Consider the following 17,269-nt stretch of genomic DNA (forward strand, 5'->3'; position numbering starts at 1 on the left):
GGATGCAGGACGCCTGGGAGACAGGGAGGCCTCTGTCCAGTTGTCAGCGAGCGTGAAAGGCTAGAGGGAACCAGGTCGCGGTGGCCAGGCCGCTCTGCCCACCAGGTGGCCGCCCTCATCCCGTTGCCAGGGCTCCTGGTGGCTTCCTGGCCTCTGTAGGGAGGGGGACCGACTTCTGCACCAGCCGTGCAGAGGGCAGGGGGCGTGGGGAAGCCGGGCTGCAGGTCAGGAGGCTGGGCTCCAGTGGCCTCTGCAGGCTGCTGAGCTCTGGGGGGTTCTTGGAGAGCTCCTCTCAGGAGCCCCGAAAGCCTGGGCACGCGAGATCCTGCCCAGTCTTCCCCTTTCAGGCTCTGGTGGGCTGTTCATCCTCCGAGTAATGATGGGTCAGAAAACATGCCTTACAGTTGCTCCCCTTTCCGGACCTATGGACAGCCTGCTCTTTGCGTTGGCACGGGTGGGGGTGGGCACCATTCCCTCTCCGTGGCCCGAGGCTCGGCCTCTGCGGGGAGCTGGCTAGGACGCTGGTGAATGCGTCTTTCACAGCTTACTGCCGTGCGCTGGAGCTGGAAACTGCCTGCTAATTGTGGGGCAGTTAGAAGTCATGATTTGTTGGGAGAAAGATGCATTTGTTGGGGTGGGGGACTCTCCCTGTGTGTTGACCTCTCTGCCTCCAAGGGCCAAGTGGCTGCTCCAGGTGGGGACGGGTGGGGATTGCGTGCTGCAGGGGGGCAGGCCTGGGGCTCGCTCCCCTGACGGTTTTCATCAAACCCCGAATATTACGCTGTAGTTCGTGTTGACTGGTAGCCCGACCCGGCTTTCTTCCTTTACAGTGAAGTAGAGAATCCAGACTTGGTGTATTTAATATCCGATATTTCATGGCAGAAAGCCAGTGGTCACGCTGGTGGCGTGGCTGCCTCTGTGCTCACGCGTGGTACCCACAGCCGTAGGTGGGCCGTCCCGTGCAGCCTTGATTAGCAGCTGCTGCCGACTGACTCAGGAGATTCTGTAAAATCCACATGTATTTGTAGAAATACAAAGAGAGTTTAATGTCCCAATGTAATGGTCACTTCCTTGAAGTGAAATTAGCTCTGGTTTCAAGGAAGAAAATGGAAGCATAACACATTAATTTCGGGCTGAATTGTGTCTCGCTCACCTGAGTTCCCAGCTACAAAAAAGTCGTGCGTTTTCCTTATGGAAACCATCTGCACTGACAGAGTCCTGGAGGCCGTGGTGGGTGTTCATCATCCAGAATTCACGGCAACGCATCACTCACATCCATCTGGACCTCACATCTCAGGCCCTGACACCAAAAACACATGTTCCCCTCCACACTGTGTGCTTCGTGGAAGATGTTCTAACAAATTACTCATCTTAAAATAAAGCACTGTCCAAGAAAAAGGCAAACAACTGAGTAGGAAAAGGGACCAAAGACATTTCACCAAAAAGAAGGCCCAGTAGCCACATGGAAAGGTCCTCAACTCCATTAGTCATCAGGGAGGGAAATGAAAAATAAATTGTAAATGTTTTAGGGTTCTCCATAGAAACAGACCATAGTGTGTGAGTGTGTGAGTGTGTGTGTGTGTGTGTGTGTGTGTGTGTGTGTTATATTTTTTTGGTTTTTTTGGCTGCACTATACGTGGCTTGCAGGATCTTTGTTCCCCGACTGGGGATTAAACCCGGGCCATGGCAGTGAAAGCACCGAGTCCTAACCACTGGACCGCCAGGGAATTCCCTATATGTGGAGATTTATTATGAGGACTCACATGATTATGGAGGCTGAGAAGTCCCCAGATCTGTGGTCAGCAGCTGGAGGCCAAGAAAGCTGGTGTGTAGTTCAGTTTGAGACTTGAAGGCCTGAGGACCCAGGGGGCCCATGGTGTGAATCCCAGCCCAAGGGCAGAAGATGAGGTGAGAGGTCCCAGCTCAACAGTGAGGCAGAAAAAGGGGCAAATCCCTCCTTCCTCCATCTGTTGTTCTGTTCACGCCCTTAGTGGGTTGGACGCCCACCCACATTGGGGAGAGTGTCTGCTTTACCGAGTCCACTGATGCAAACGCTCATCTCATCCAGAGACACACAGACACACCCAGAAATAATGTTTAATCTGGGCGCCCTGTGGCCAGTCAAGTTGACACATAAAAGTACCCACCCCAATTTGATACCGTTACACACCACCAGAAGGGCTAAAATTGAAAAGAGCAGAAACTAGGCATTGAAGAGGTTGTGGAGTGGCTAGAACTCTGATGGTTGATCGGGGTGTAAGTTTATACAGCTGCTTTAGGAAGCGGTTTTGCAGTGTCGCCTAAAGTTAAAAATGCACGTACTCTGTGACCAGCAGTCCCGCTCTGAGTGAAACTGGGTGCAGTGTGCATACGGCCACTGTCGTGGGCTGCATGGTGGCCCCTAAAGATGGCAGGTCCCCATCCCTGGAACCTGTGAATGTGACCTTACATGGTGAAGCCTTTGCAGACGTGAGTTGGGACACTGAGATGAGGAGATGATCCTGGCTTATCTGGGTGGGCCTTGCATGCCATCACAAGGGTCCTTTTTTTTTTTTCGGTGCGCCCCAACCAGGGATCGAACCCGGGGCCCAGTCCTAACCAGTGGACCGCCAGGGAAGTCCCCACAAAGGTCCTTCTAAGAGAGAGGCAGAGGGAATGTAGACACAGAGGAGAAGACAGTGACCACGGAGGCAGAGATCGGAGTGATGTGGCTACAAAGCAGGGAATGCCGGCAGCATCGGCAACTGGAAGAGGTGATTCTCCCCTGGAGCCTCCAGAGGGAGGGGGGCCCTGCGAACACCTAGATTTCAGCCACTGAAACTGCTTTCAGGTTCCCGGTCTCCTGAACTTGAGTTGGTCAAAGGCACGTGTTGGTGGTGATTTGCTCCAGGGGCCCCAGGAAACTAACAGAGCCTTCCAGACGCATGCACCAGAGCATCCGAAGAAGCGTGGTTGTCAAACTACAGATGACCCAAGGTCCACCAGCCGTAGACTGCTCTGTACACTGGGGCTTATCGCACATGGAAACCATCCAGCAGGCACTGCAAGTGTGTGCAGTGGCCTGGATGAGTCCTGCCATGTGCTGTTGAACCCAAAACCCAAACCCTAGAGTCCCTAGTCCCTACCGCATGGCTCCACTGATGGGAAGGGCAACAGGCAACTCTCCCATGTGGGGTGGGAAGTCAGGGTGCCCTTGGGAGATGGTGATTAGAGGGGGCACCAGGAGGGCACCGGGCTTCTGGAGGAACTGACAATGTCCCATTTATTTCTTTTGTTCTTTTTAAAGATTTTATTGATGTAAATTAAAACAATGTTGTTTTAATTTCTGCTGTTCAGCAAAGTGACTCAGTTATACATACATATTCTTTTTCATATTATTTTCCATTATGGCTTGTCACAGGGATATTGAATATAGTTCCCTGTGCAATACAGTAGGACCTTGTTGTTTATCCATTCTATATGTAATAGTTTGCATCTGCTAATCCCAAACTCTCAATCCTTCCCTCTCCCACCTCCCTCCCCCTTGGCAACCACAAGTCTGTTCTCTATGTCTGTGAGTCTGTTTCTGTTTTGTAGATATGTTCATTTGTGTTGTATTTTAGATTCCACATATAAGTGATATCATGATATTTGTCTTTCTTTGATTTACTTCACTCAGTATGATAATCTCTAGGTCCATCCATGTTGCTGCAAAGACAATGTCCCATTTTTTTTTTAATTAATTAATTTAATTTTATTTTATTTTTGGCCGCGTTGGGTCTTTGTTGCTGCACACGGGCTTTCTCTAGTTGCGGCGAGCAAGGGCTACTCTTCGTTGTGGTGCGTGGGCTTCTCATTGCAGTGGCTTCTCGTTGCGGAGCACGGGCTCTAGGCGCGCGGGCTTCAGTAGTTGTGGCACGTGGGCTCAGTAGTGTGGCTCTCGGGCTCTAGAATGCAGGCTCAGTAGTTGTGGCGCATGGGCCTAGGTGCTTCGCAACATGTGGGAGCTTCCTGGACCAGGGCTCGAACCCATGTCCCCTGCATTGGCAGGCGGATTCTTAATCACTGCACCACCAGGGAAGTCCTAATGTCCCATTCTTGATCTGTGTGAGGTTTGCCTGGGTGGGTTCCACTTTATGATAAGGAACTTTTCAGTGTCTATATTAAACTTCAATAAAAACTGAAAAAGAAAAAAAAAAGAGCAGTACAGCATCATGGAATCTTCAGGGAGAACTTTCAATTGACTGACTCATGGCTTATTTTCCTGCTGGAACAATAATATCAAAATCAAGATTACATTTAATTTAATGTGAGATGATTAAATGTGGCCATTCCACCAAGTGCTTATTAATATTCAGATGCACATTGTATTTTCTAAATGAAATCAGAGTCCATAAACCCAAGTAGGATGCTGAGATCTATACACAGGTAATTGATATGGATAAGTTCTCTCCATGAGAGTTTTTCTTCCTGCGCAAGGGCAGAGCTGTGCACTTAAGGAAAACCAGACACAAACAGCCCGAGCCCTTGAGGGTCACAGGCTCTGTGGTTTCAGGTGAGTGGGAAGCCAGAGAGCTGTAAGAAGAGATAACGGAGCGAGATGGTGTGTATGAACAGCTCCTTTGGGTTGGCCCAGAAACTGGGTGGGGATTCCGAGGGGCCCCCTGTCCGGCGCTCTCCAGGCCACCCTGCCCATCACACTGAGATCCTAGAGGTCCCTGCTGTCTGTGTCCACAGCGCCCCCTGGCAGCCTTCCCGGCCCCTCCCACCCCTCCAGTTGTGCTGGGAGACTGTCCATCAGCCGTCCAGCTTTGGGCTGGGTCCCACGTGTGGTCACTGCATCCGAGCTTGCGCACACGTGGTCTGTGTCCTGCGCCGTCTGAAATAGACAAGACCCACAGCATAGTGGTCTCCTCTGAGGTGGTCCACAGAGATGCGAGGGAGGCCGGGAGGTGACACCTGGCCTCAGTGGTCCTAGGCATGCTCCTGGCTCCACTCTGCTGGACTCCTGGCCCAGTCCTGGTGCTGGGATAGCACGGAGGCTTCAGCCGTGTGGCTCGAGGATCAGAACGGGGGTCTGAGGGCTGTGCCTGGACAGGCGGAGGCTGGGGACTGGGTGGAGCTGCACCCACCCTCCGGGGCCCGTGGGGAGCCAGCCTGGAGCAGCGGGCCCTGCAGCTCTGCTCAGCCTCTCCCCATGGTCCTGTGGCTGCTGTTTGTGATATGGAGAGCACCTCTGCTTGAGCGTGTGGGGTCCCAGTACATTGTCCGTGGTTGGGATTTTAGGAGGGGGTCATATCTGTGGGTGGTGTGGTTCAGAAGTCTAGAAACGCAAATTCGCTGAGCCTAGTGAGTGCCCTCCAGCTGCACCTCCTGCAGCCTCCCTGACCGCACCGTCTGCAGTGCATCTCCCCGGCTCCCCTCTTACGTGGCCAGTGGGTGGAGGAGGGTGTGGGCCTGGGCCAGGAGCAGCTTTGCCCTGGATGGTTAGCTAGGGAGCTGGACTTCCGCCAGGGGCCTGCCCGCCTCTTGCTGGCCTGAGGGCTGCTCCTGGCAGCCTGGCCACCCCGGGGACATCGGGACAGCTCAGAAGGAGACATTTCAGCGTGTGCAGAGGGAAAAGCACCACGCTGGGTTCTTGCACACTGGAAACGGGGCGGAGGAGGTTGGACCCTCAGGGAGCTTTTGATTTGTGTGAGATAAGAAGAAAGGGCCAGTTACCGGAAAGGGATTGAAGCCGGGTCACCTTTAAGGAGCTTGGAAGGAAGTGTTTGGCCTTGGTAACGGTGTCGCGATGTGGTTCGAGATTCTCCCCAGGATCGCCATCATGGCCGCGTGCTTATTCATTCCGGGAATGGCCACTGCACGCAACCACAGGTTCACTCACGGGGGCAAGGAAAAAAGGGTTGCCCATTATTCATATCAGTGGAAAGAGATAGGCGCCTCTCTGGAGTTAATCGTTACTATGTGTCAAAGGGTTTGGAGAACATTGATTAAGGAAGCATTTTCTTTTCTTTTTTTTTTTTTTTTGCGGTACGAGGGCCTCTCAACTGTCGTGGCCTCTCCCATCGAGGAGCACAGGCTCCGGACGCGCAGGCCCAGCGGCCATGGGTCACGGGCCCAGCCGCTCCGCGGCATGTGGGACCCTCCCGGACCGGGGCACGAACCCGCATCCCCTGCACCGGCAGGCGGACTCCCAACCACCGCGCCACCAGGGAAGCCCAAGGAAGCATTTTCTTGATTGATGAAAAATAACTCAGTTATGCTTGTCTGCCCCTGCTAGAAGGTTATGCAGTGTATTTTGTAGTGTGTAATAAAAATAAAACAAAAAAGTAAAATAAAAAAAAAAAAAAAGAAGAAGAAAGGGCCAAATGGGGCTTCTGTGGGGTGTGGCCACAAAGGGAGATTCGGGTCTGCAGGAGGTGGTCCCTGCTGGTGTTGACTAACAGAAATGAGGGGGGACGGAACTCCCCCCTCTTCAAGCGTGGGCTGTACCTGGTAACGTCCTTCCAAAGAGCACAGCCTGGAAAAGGGGAAACAGAGGAACTTGACAGTGGAGAAACCGGATAACCCCTCCTCGGCCACGGGATCCAGGTCCACCAGCAGTGATGCGTCGCCTTGATGGTGTGCCCCTGCATGGGATGTGATGGGGATGGCTCTTCAGCTCTGTGGCCTTTCTGCCCAAACCCCAAAACTTCTATCTAATCACAAGGAAAACAGCAGTTCAATGCCAGCAGAGGGGCGTTCTATCAAATACCTGAGCAGCACTCCTTAGAACAGATGAAACCGTAGTTTCACCAAACTCTGAGAATCTGTCACAGCCAAGAGAAGCCGAAGGAGACAGGATGTTTAAATAGAATGGGTGGGATCCTGGAGCAGATAAAGGACACTGGGTTAAAACCAGGGAAACGTCAATAGAACGTAACCTTGGTTAGCAGTAACGCACTGATATTGGTTCATTAGCTGTAACAGATGTGCGACTTGGATGTAAGATTTAATGACTGGGTAAATCAGATGTGAGGGTATTCTATGGGAACTCTGTACGATCTGCACAATTTGTTTGTAGGTCTACAACTATTTAGAAAAAAAATGTCTTTTGAAAGAAATTGGAGGGCAGTTTGAGTCCCGTCACCCCGGGGTTCCTGGCAGTGGGACCTGGGCTCAGAGCCTTGCTGTCCATCCCCCTGCCCCCGTCCAGCTCCAGACCCTTGGCTTTGTCGTCCCTGTTGGTCTTCCTTCTTTCCTCTCCACATGGAACCTGAGGGAAAGTTCAGTCCAGTATTTAGAATAGATTTTTTTAATGCCCCAGATTTCTGGGTGCTTGGAAAGAACCAGCTTCTCAGATGCAGTCTGCGTGGGTGCTGGGGGCCATCCCCAGGTGAGATAAGCCCCCCGGTAAGCTTGCGGGCACCCTGCCCAGGTTTCCTCTGTCTGACAACTCCAGAAAGCGCGCCCTGGGCATCTGCTTCCTTCTTTTTTTAAAAAAAAATTTTTTTAAAATAAAAATTGAAGTATAGTTGAGTTACAATGTTGTGTTAATTTCTGCTGTACAGCTCAGTGCTTTGTGACCACCTAGAGGGGTGGGATAGGGAGGGTGGGAGGGAGGGAGACGCAAGAGGGAAGAGATATGGGAACATATGTATATGTATAACTGATTCACTTTGTTATGAAGCAGAAACTAACACACCATTGTAAAGCAATTATACTCCGATAAAGATGTTAAAAAAAAATTTCTGCTGTACAACACAGTGATTCACATATATATATATATATATATATATATACACACGTTCTTTTCTTTATATTCTTTTCCATTATGGTTTATCACTGGGTACTGAATATAGTTCTCTGTGCTGTTCAGTAGGACCCTGTTGTTTATCCATATATAATAGTTTGCCTCTGCTAATCCCAAACTCCCACTCCACCCATCCCCCAGCTCCCTCCCCCTTGTCAACCACAAGTCTGTTCTCTATGTCCATGAGTCTGTTTCTGTTTCATAGATAAGTTCATCTGTGTCATGTTATAGATTCCACGTATAAGTGACATCATATGGTAATTGTCTTTCTAACTTATTTTGCTTAGTATGATCATCTCTAGTTGCATTCATGTTGCTGCAAATGGTATTATTCCTTTCTTTTTTATGGTATTCCTTTGTATATATGTACCACGTCTTCATTATCCATTCATCTGTCGACAGACATTTAAGTTGTCTCCATGTCTTGACTATTGTAAGTAGTGCTGCTGTGAATATTGGGGTGCATGTATCTTTTCGAATCAGAGTTTTCTCTGGGTATATGCCCAGGAATGGGATCACTGGATCATATGGTAATTCTATTTTTAGTTTTTTGAGGAACCTCCATACTGTTCTCCATAGTGACTGTATCAATTTACATTCCCACCAACAGTGCAGGAGGGTTCCCTTTTCTTCACGTCCTCTCCAGCATTTATTGTTTGTAGATTTTTTGATGATGGCCATTCTGACCTGTGTGAGGTGATACCTCATTGTAGTTTTGCTTTGCATTTCTCTCATGATTTCTGCTCCCTTCTTATGTGTTGAGGTCCTGAGACGGCTGCCCTCCCCTGATCAGCCCTGGGTCACTTCTGTGAGTGACCAGTGACCATTTTTTTAGGGGGTGACATTGCTCACAGCCGACATCATGGACCAAAGCTGATGTGTGTGCGGTTGGCAGTTCAGCCAGGAGGCAAAAGGGAGCTGAGCGTCTGTGTTTCTGGGCTGACTGAGGCTTCATGGCCAGCGCTGAGTAGGTGGTCGGGACAGCTGTGTTTCCACAGGAAGGGTGGCCTGGTGGGGACACGGGAAAACGGGTCCAGCCGGCAGCTGGAACCCTGGTTTGGGGTAATTACATCTTCTTTAACTTTTGTAATGGTCACTTCCAGTATTTTTGGAGGAGGTGCAGGATTCAGAGGAAGGAGTGAGCCCCACAGGGGAGGAGAAGCCCAGTCAGGACCCCGTCTTGTAAATGAGCGCAAACAGTAAGGATGGAGGGTGGGAAGGGCTTGTCTGGACCCGGCCTGCCTGCCGAAGCCCCCCGCACGCTTTGCAAGATGACGTGAGTTACAGATGAGATGATCCTCGCACAGGGTTACGGTGGCATTGGGCACGTGGGAGGCGCTCGGCGTGGTGGGGCTGGTGTCTCCTGGGGGAACGGGGGACCTGCACCGAGAGGGTCAGTCAGTCACGGCCCCTCACAAGTCCCTGAGAGGAAATGATTCCTGTGGGTCTCACGGCTCATCTGGATTTTAGGACAAGATCATGTTGAACCCTATGAAACAGCTGTTTTTGTTAAGTCAGAAGTGGTCAAATATAAGCAGCGTCATACGGCTTAATGCAGTTGTTTAGTATTAAAGCAGTTTTGGGCAAGAGAGAACACTTTTTCTTTTAACAACTTTAGTTATCGCAAGCCTCCCAGTTCATTGTATTAGAAAATAGAGATCAGCAAACAGGAAACTTAGACATCCTGGATTTTTCCTGCAGTGGGGGGTGGGGGGAGGCATTGTTCACGCGGGTTCTTCTGTGTGCTTGGCACGTGCACAGCTGCCCACACGCCTCCCCCTCTGCTGCGCCGGGGGCCTCTTTCTTCGACCCGCAGCGATGGGAGTTTGTCCGTCGTGCACTGACCCATGCCCCTTGCTTGGACATTGGGCTTGTTTAGAATGTTTTTCTGCTCTGAACGATGCTGTCATAAACACCCTGTAGCTCTGTTTTTCTTTTTTCTAAAATTTATTTATTTATTTATTTATTTTTGGCTGTGTTGAGTCTTAGTTGCTGCGCGCCGGCTTTCTCTAGCTGCGGTGAGCGGGGGCTATTCTTTGTTTCGGTGCACGGGCTTCTCATTGCCGTGGCTTCTCTTGTTGCGGAGCACAGGCTCTAGGCACGCAGGCTTCAGCAGTTGTGGCATGTGGGCTCAGTAGTTGTGGCTGGCGGGCTCTAGAGCGCAGGCTCAGTAGTTGTGGCGCACGGGCTTAGTTGCTCCGCGGCATGTGGGATCTTCCTGGACCAGGGCTCGAACCAGTGTCCCCTGCCTTGGCAGGCGGATTCTTGAGCACTGTGCCACCAGGGAAGCCTTTTTCTTTTTCAGCAGATCCCCATGATTCTTTCCTTATGGTATATTTCCAGAAGTAGAATGGCTGGACCTAATGTGAAGACTGCAGATTGACCTCCAGAAAGGCTCCATCGCCCACAGACCCTGTGTGAGGGGGAGAGCCTGCCTTGCTTCTCTCCCTTCCCCTTTCCTGTCCTCTGCCTCCTCCCTCCCCTCTCTCCCCAGCCCTCCCTTCTCTCTCCCTCTCTTGTCCTCCGCAGGAACATTCTCTCTCTCCTCCTCCCCTCCCTCTCCCCCTTCCCTCCCCCTGCTCCTCCCCCTCCCTCCCTGCTCCTCCATCCCCTCCCCTCCCCCGTTCCTCCCCTCCCCTCCCCCTTCCCTCCCTCTCCCCCTCCCCTCCCCCTGCTCCTCCCCCTCCCTCTCCCTCCTTTGATGCTGCACCACTGAGCAGGGGTCCAGCAAATAGCATTCCAGCTGACCACCCTGGGGGGCCTCCCAGCACACAGGCTCCCTAGGGCCCCTGGTCTGGGGTTTGCTTTTGGGGTTTTGAGGGGAAACCAAGAACCCATGGGGGAGCCTGCGGGGAGCTTCAGAGGCTTCCCTGTGACACACAGGCTGATCCTGAGGTGTGATAACCTTCTTCTAGGGAGACATCCCTTCCCTGAGAGCACCCCACCCCTATGCTGGGGGTGCTGGGGCGCTGACCCCATGGGCGGGAACCCGAACCCTGGGCTCACAAGCCATTATTTATTTAAAGAATACCTTATTTCCCTGGCGATTTGGCAAATGGATTGACGCCAGGCCCTCTTCCTGAACCACCTGGGACCACCCGGTGCATGAGTCAGGCTGGTGGCCCCCATGGGGCCCTTGGCCTGGTGTCCTGTTCCCCCTACGCCGTTGGCTGCCCTGAGAATCCAGGGAGAAGCTGCTGCCAGACCCGGTGGCCCCAGGAGGGTCTTTGTCCTCCTTTCACAGAAGCAGTAGATTCGTGGATTCGCTCTGTTGAGCTGGAAGGAAGAATCTTTAAATTTCCTCCGGTTGAAAAGCCCCAAATGGACCAATCTACATCAATTTCCCCAAATCGGACTTGTAGGCAAGTACTTGGAGAAATGGACTATTTCCTATGCATGGAAGCCAAGTCTGTGGGAACCTCCTGGTAATGAATTTTAAAGTGCTTGTCTACTCAGTCTCATTCCCAAATCCTGAGAGTCTTAAAAACCAGAAGCTGGAGGCCTGGGGGGTGGGGGGCAGGACTCCCCACTCTGAATGGTGGGGAGGGGGCAGCTGGGGAGGCCCACCCTTCTCTGCTGCGGTTCCCTTCCTCCAGGTCAGCAGCACTGTTTGTCAACAAGCGAGACCGTCTCTTCTACCCGAAGATTCTGAAATTTAGGAGTGGTTTTGAGCCCTCTTTACGTAGATGCCGTGTTCTGACATGCAGAGTTTCCATGTATTATTTCATTACCAAACGGTGAAAGAGCTCATAATTAACATGGAGATATGCCATCTCTGTGTTTAAATATTGCCTTCTAATAGTGATCTCGTGTCTGTAGAGGAGAGAGCCAACTTCTGGCCGCAGAGCGTGGGGTTGAAGGACCCTGGCCTCGTGGGTGGGGTCTGCAGCCTGTGGGTTGGGGAGCCTGCCCCGGGCTGTGGGCTGCAGATGGGGTGTTTTGATTATTGCCGCCCCATCTTCCAGGAACCCCCTTCCTCTCTGAGGTTCCCTGACACCCCATTTCTGGCCTCGTTCAGGCTCACTTTCTCCACTCACACGAGGGTGCCCAGCAGGAGGAAGCGGCAGGGCTTTCCGTGTCATCTTCAGAGCTGATGGAAGTGAAACCAGGCCAGCCGTGTCAGAATTTCGTGGGGGAGCAACTGGCAAGAAAACCCACTCTTTCCCTGTGGCACCAGAACCTCTGGTTAGAGGGATGGCCAAGAGTAGGAACAGGACGTCCACCGTGGACAGGAAGTGGCTCCCAGCATGCCGGAGATGGAGACCAAGTCCAAGGGCCCCGGATGGGAGACCAGGATGAGTGAGGTCTGATGCTAGGGGGCGGGTGGGGCTCGGTTATTTGAGAAGAGTGTATTTCCCTGATCAGCGGGACAGGAGTTCCATTTCATTGGGGTCCTTCCTTCCAGTTTGGGATGGGTTCTGGAATGGTGGTGGTGGTTTTTTTCTTTTTTTGGCCATGCTACACGGCTTGCAGGATCTTAGTTCCCCCGGCCGGGGATTGAACCCGGGCCCCCTGCATTGAAAGCGCAGAGTCCTAACCACTGCACCGCCAGGGAAGTCCCTGGAATTTGTATTCTAAGTGATAAAAAGGGGCAGGCGACTTTTCATGGCGGTGGGGTTAGCTTTGTCAGGTCCCCCTGACCTGGAGAGGTAGTGTCATTAAAATCCGGTAACTCAAGCAGTGCAGTATGATTAAGGACTTATTTATGTCATTGCGTTTTACTCGAAAGTTTGAAATCTGTTAAGGTGACTTTTAGGATTCTTGGTGTGGGTTGGGGACAAGTCTTTCTGTGGGTGGGTTTAATACTTTCTGTGTGCCCCTCGTTTCCTGGGAATCACTGAGGAACCGCTCTTTGATTTTCAATTTTAAACCCTTATCTTCCGACAGTCGGCCTCATCCGGAGCAGAATGGGCTGCAATTACAGTCGTCCTAATGGGATGGGTTTTATTTCGGGTGAGTGGACTGCGACAGCATTTCACTTCGTTCGTATGACTGCTCACCATCGCCCATTTTTCTTTCGTTTAATGGAAAATGTGTCGCTGAAGCTGCTTCACAGTCCTGGCCCCATGGTGGCCTGGGCGGATCCTGGCTCAGATCTGAGGCCACCTGTGCGCATCATCGGACGGGCCAGCCGTGGCCCAGGGAGGGAGGGCGAAGGAGGGGCCTATGTGGCTTTTATTTTGCTGCATTTTGTCCAGAAACATTTCGTATGCTGGGCCGAGTGGTTTTGATTTGGCCTTCAGCGGGAGCAAGGCATAGCAGGATTTCACGGGCTTCTGTGATGGCCAGAGATGCTGGCCAGGGTGCAGAGGCAGGCGGGTGCCAGGTGGGATGGAGGTGCAGGTCCCAGAGAGCCTGGCAGGGCCTGGCCATTCTCTGCAACAAAACTGTTTGCTTTCACTGACATTGGAGCGCTGGGATCAGGGTCCCACCGTCGACACGACCACTCACCACCTCTCCCCACAGCTGGCTCGTGAAACGTTCCAGAGTCAGAGAGTATCTGAGCTGTTTGTTGTAGTGTCTCAACTTGGGAGAGCTCGGTCACCCTTTCAGGAATAAAGTCTGCCTTTCCCCAGAGGAGTAGATGTCAGAGAAGGTGTGTTTTCTGTTTGAATCAACCCTGATGCAGCCTCGGAAGTACCAGAAAGGGGATCTCGCCTTGACACATACAGCTGGGAACCCTTTCATTTCCAAAGTCTGTTAAAAAATCTTAATGCTTGTTAAAAAAAAATCCACTCTACCATTGGTAAAAATATCCTCTTGTGCGTTTGCAAATGATACCTCTGCCTCTCTCAGGTGCCCCGTGAGTGTGGGGTGGTGCTCCTGAACGAGGCTGGAGCCCCTGGATTTTCCGGAGCCCCCGGCCTGGCTCCTCCTGTGAGCTGCTTGTGCCGTAGAAAGGGCACCTCCCCCCGATTTTGATAAGAAGGGCCTCTGGGCTCCTCACCATTCGGAGAAGCAGTGGAGTATCTTCTCTGTCTCTCACCTCATCCTCCCGGAGTGAGTCTTGCTCCTTGTCCCTTGACAGTCATTCCACCAAAGTTATTTTTTATTTTTTTAAAAATTTTTAATTTTTAAAAATTTTTTAAAATTAAAAAAAAATTTTTTTTTTCCGGTACGCGGGCCTCTCACTGTTGTGGCCTCTCCCGTTGCGGAGCACAGGCTCCGGACGTGCAGGCTCAGCGGCCATGGCTCACGGGCCCAGCCGCTCCGCGGCATGTGGGATCTTCCCGGACTGGGGCACGAACCCGTGTCCCCTGAATCGGCGGGCGGACTCTCAACCACTGCCCCACCAGGGAAGCCCTACCAAAGTTATTTTTTAGGCAGAGGCTTCTCTCTCGGTTGCCCCAGGCCCGGGGCCCCTCCACGGGGAGAGGAAACATCTGGGAACATCAGCTGATGAGACGGCTGTTGCGCCCCCCACTCTGTCTTCTGGCATCAAGGATATCTTAATTTTTTTAAGTTTTTAAAATTGTGGTAAAATATACATAGCATGAAATGTACCACTTAAATCATTTTTATTTGTACAGTTCAGTGGTATTAAGTACAGTCACTTTGTGGTGCAACCGTTACCACCATCCACCTCCAAAACTTTTTCATCTTCCCAAACTGAAACTCTGTCCGCATAAACACAAACTCCCCATTTCCCCCTCCCCCAGCCCCTGGAAACCACAATTCCACGTCTAAGTGAGATCACGTACGTAGTGTGTATTTGTCTGTCTCTGTCTTATTTCACTTAGCATAATGCCTTCCAGGTTCATCCACAACATCACAAATGATAGGATTTCCTTCTTCTTTTATCTATCTATCTATCTATCTATCTATCTATCTATCTATCTATCTATCTGTCTATCTTGTTTGGCCACGCCTTGCAGCCTGCAGGATCTTAGTTCCCTAACCAGGGATCGAACCCATGTCCCCTGCAGTGGAAGCGCAGAGTCCTAATCACTGGACCGCTAGGGAATTCCCTCCTTTTTTTAATACTATATAGTAATCCACTGTGTGTACGTGTGCGTGTATACGTATATGTATGTATATATGTGATATATTCTTTATCCATTCATCTGTCTATGGACCCATATTGCTTCCATATCTTTTGCGGCGAGCGGGGGCTACTCTTCGTTGCTGTGCTCGGGCTTCTCATTGCGGTGGCTTCTCTTGTTGCAGAGCACGGGCTCTAGGTGCACGGGCTTCAGTAGTTGTGGCTCGTGGGCTCTAGAGCGCAGGCTCAGTAGTTGTGGCGCACCGGCTTAGTAGCTCCGTGGCATGTGGGATCTTCTCAGACCAGGGCTCGAACCCGTGTCCCCTGCATTGGCAGGCGGATTCTTAACCACTGCATCACTAGCGAAGTCCCCTGCTTCCATATCTTGGCTATTGTGAATAATGCTGTAATGAACATTTGAGTGCAGATACCTCTTTGAGATAGTGATTTCATGTTTTTTTTGGATATATACCCAGAAGCAGAATTGCTGGATCATATGGTGGTTGTATTTAAAAGTTTTTGAGGAACCTCCATACTGTTCTCCATAGTGGCTGCACCAATTTACATTCCCACCAACAGAGCATGAGGGCTCCCTTTTTCCACGTGCTCATCAACGCTTGTTATTTGTTGTCTTTTGGTGATGGCCATCCTAACAGGTGTGAGATGATACTTCACTGTGGTTTTGATTGGCATTTCCCTGATGATCCGTGATGTTGAGCACCTTTTCATGTGCCTGTGGCTATTTGTATGTCTTTGGAAAAATCTGTTTAGGTCCTTTGCCCGTGAAAAAAATTGTTTTTTTCAGAGTTGTATGAGTTCCTTACGTATTTAGGGGTTCCTTCTTTTTTAAGGCCGAGTCACATTCCGTTGTATGTACATGCCACATTTTGTTTATCCGTTCATCCGTTGGACATCAAGAATACGTCGTGTAGTAGAAAGAACAAAGCGGTGAGACCTCGGTCTCTGCGGTTCACAGCCTCTGTGCGTTGGCAGGTGGGGGCTGACCACACTGGTGCTCGCTCGCTTCTGCTCTCAGCAGGCGCACATGTAGTCTCCACGGGCACCTGGGCCTGCTGCTGAGACTGGAGGGTGCAGATGGGTGTGGGAGCCAGTCCCTACCCCCAAAGAGCAGCAGGGACAGGCCAAGTGAATGACACCTCCTATCTAGGGCTTTAACAAGTTCAAAAAGAGAAAAGAGCTTGTATTCATCCTGAGGGCTGCATGGTCACAGGCCACCCAAAGGATGTGCCTCTGTTCCCAGAATTGGTGGGAGATTCTCTGGAGGATGTGTTTCTCCCAGAGCCCTTCGTCAGGATGGGAGCACCTGCCATGGCTACTGTGATCACAGTCAGCGGCACAAGAGCCCAGGAGGTCCTGCTACGTGTCGCCTCTCGTATAAGGATGTCAGTACATTTTATCTGAAGTTGATAATATATCCAGAAATAGAGGTGTAAAAATATTATTTAGAGAGATGGAAATAGCCACCAGAAGAATTAAAATCTGAACTAAGGAAGAGGATTGGCAGTGGCGTGGGGAAGTTGGGGTCAGGGAATATGGCTTTTCATTAGAAGCCCCTCCAGTATGGGATTATTCAGCCTGAGTGAAAGAATCGTCTCGTTTCTTCAGGTCTTTGCGGTAGCCAATGACTGACCTGTGTAGTTACGTGGTAGCTGGGGTCAGAGGTGTCTGTCCTCAGGTATGATGGCAGTCACAGTGTAAGGTGTCCAGTAGCACCAGGCAGGAAATGGGAAGAGCTCAGGGACTGGTGGGTTAACAGTGTCTGGCCCAGTAATTCCTGCTGAAACCTTAAGGGTGGGCAATAAATGAAAGAGCTGCCCCGGCAGATGTGACTTGCATCCTAACAGCAGTCTTCGATGTCTTCTGTCAGAGGCATGACGGCTGGGCCATTTCTCATCCGTGGAGACGGCTGACGAGGGAGGTTTCAATCCCGGGCACCTGGACAGTGCTTCAGTCCTCTACAGCACACCACCCGCGTTGGTTGAGAAAGACAGTTAACAGTTTTTGGTTTTTTTTTGGTTCTGGCTTTTAAAAAAATATAATTTTATTTTTTTAGTTGAAGTATCGTTGTTTTACAGTGCTGTGTTAGTTTCAGGTATACAGCACGGTGATTCAGTTATATATATAGGAGAATATATGTATATTGGATCGGCCAAAAAGTTCGTTCGGGGGCGTACGGAAAAACCGAACGAACTTTTCGGCCAACCCAATATACATAAATAGGAGAAATGTTTCTTCTATATTCTGTTCTCCCACGGTTATTTTCTTATAGCCCTTGTCCCAGTGCACCACAGTGATTTGTTTTCATAGATGTCAAAACCATGGCTGGTTTCCAGAACATCATCTTTGGAAATTCTATATAGCAATGAAGCAGGTTTTCTCTTTCCATTTTTATATAGCTGCGTCTATTTGAAATTTTAGTTTCATATCACATTTATCTAACAGTGTGTCCGCTCGAGATAGTTTGCATTCTATTGAATGGGCTTGATAGGAAA

The 17,269-nt window shown here is 50.8% G+C and overlaps 1 pseudogene across 1 annotated transcript; it reads left to right on the top strand.

Annotated features, from left to right (window-relative positions):
• The first annotated feature begins 5,744 nt into the window (after window positions 1-5,744).
• On the top strand, window positions 5,745-5,976 carry LOC309817875 (NADH dehydrogenase [ubiquinone] 1 alpha subcomplex subunit 1-like; annotated as a pseudogene). The gene has a single exon. The product of its transcript is annotated as an NADH dehydrogenase [ubiquinone] 1 alpha subcomplex subunit 1-like (transcript).
• The last annotated feature ends 11,293 nt before the right edge of the window (window positions 5,977-17,269 follow it).

The sequence above is a fragment of the Grampus griseus genome, assembly GCF_964374135.1.
Source record: "Grampus griseus genome assembly, chromosome: 2".
NCBI lineage: Eukaryota > Metazoa > Chordata > Mammalia > Artiodactyla > Delphinidae > Grampus > Grampus griseus.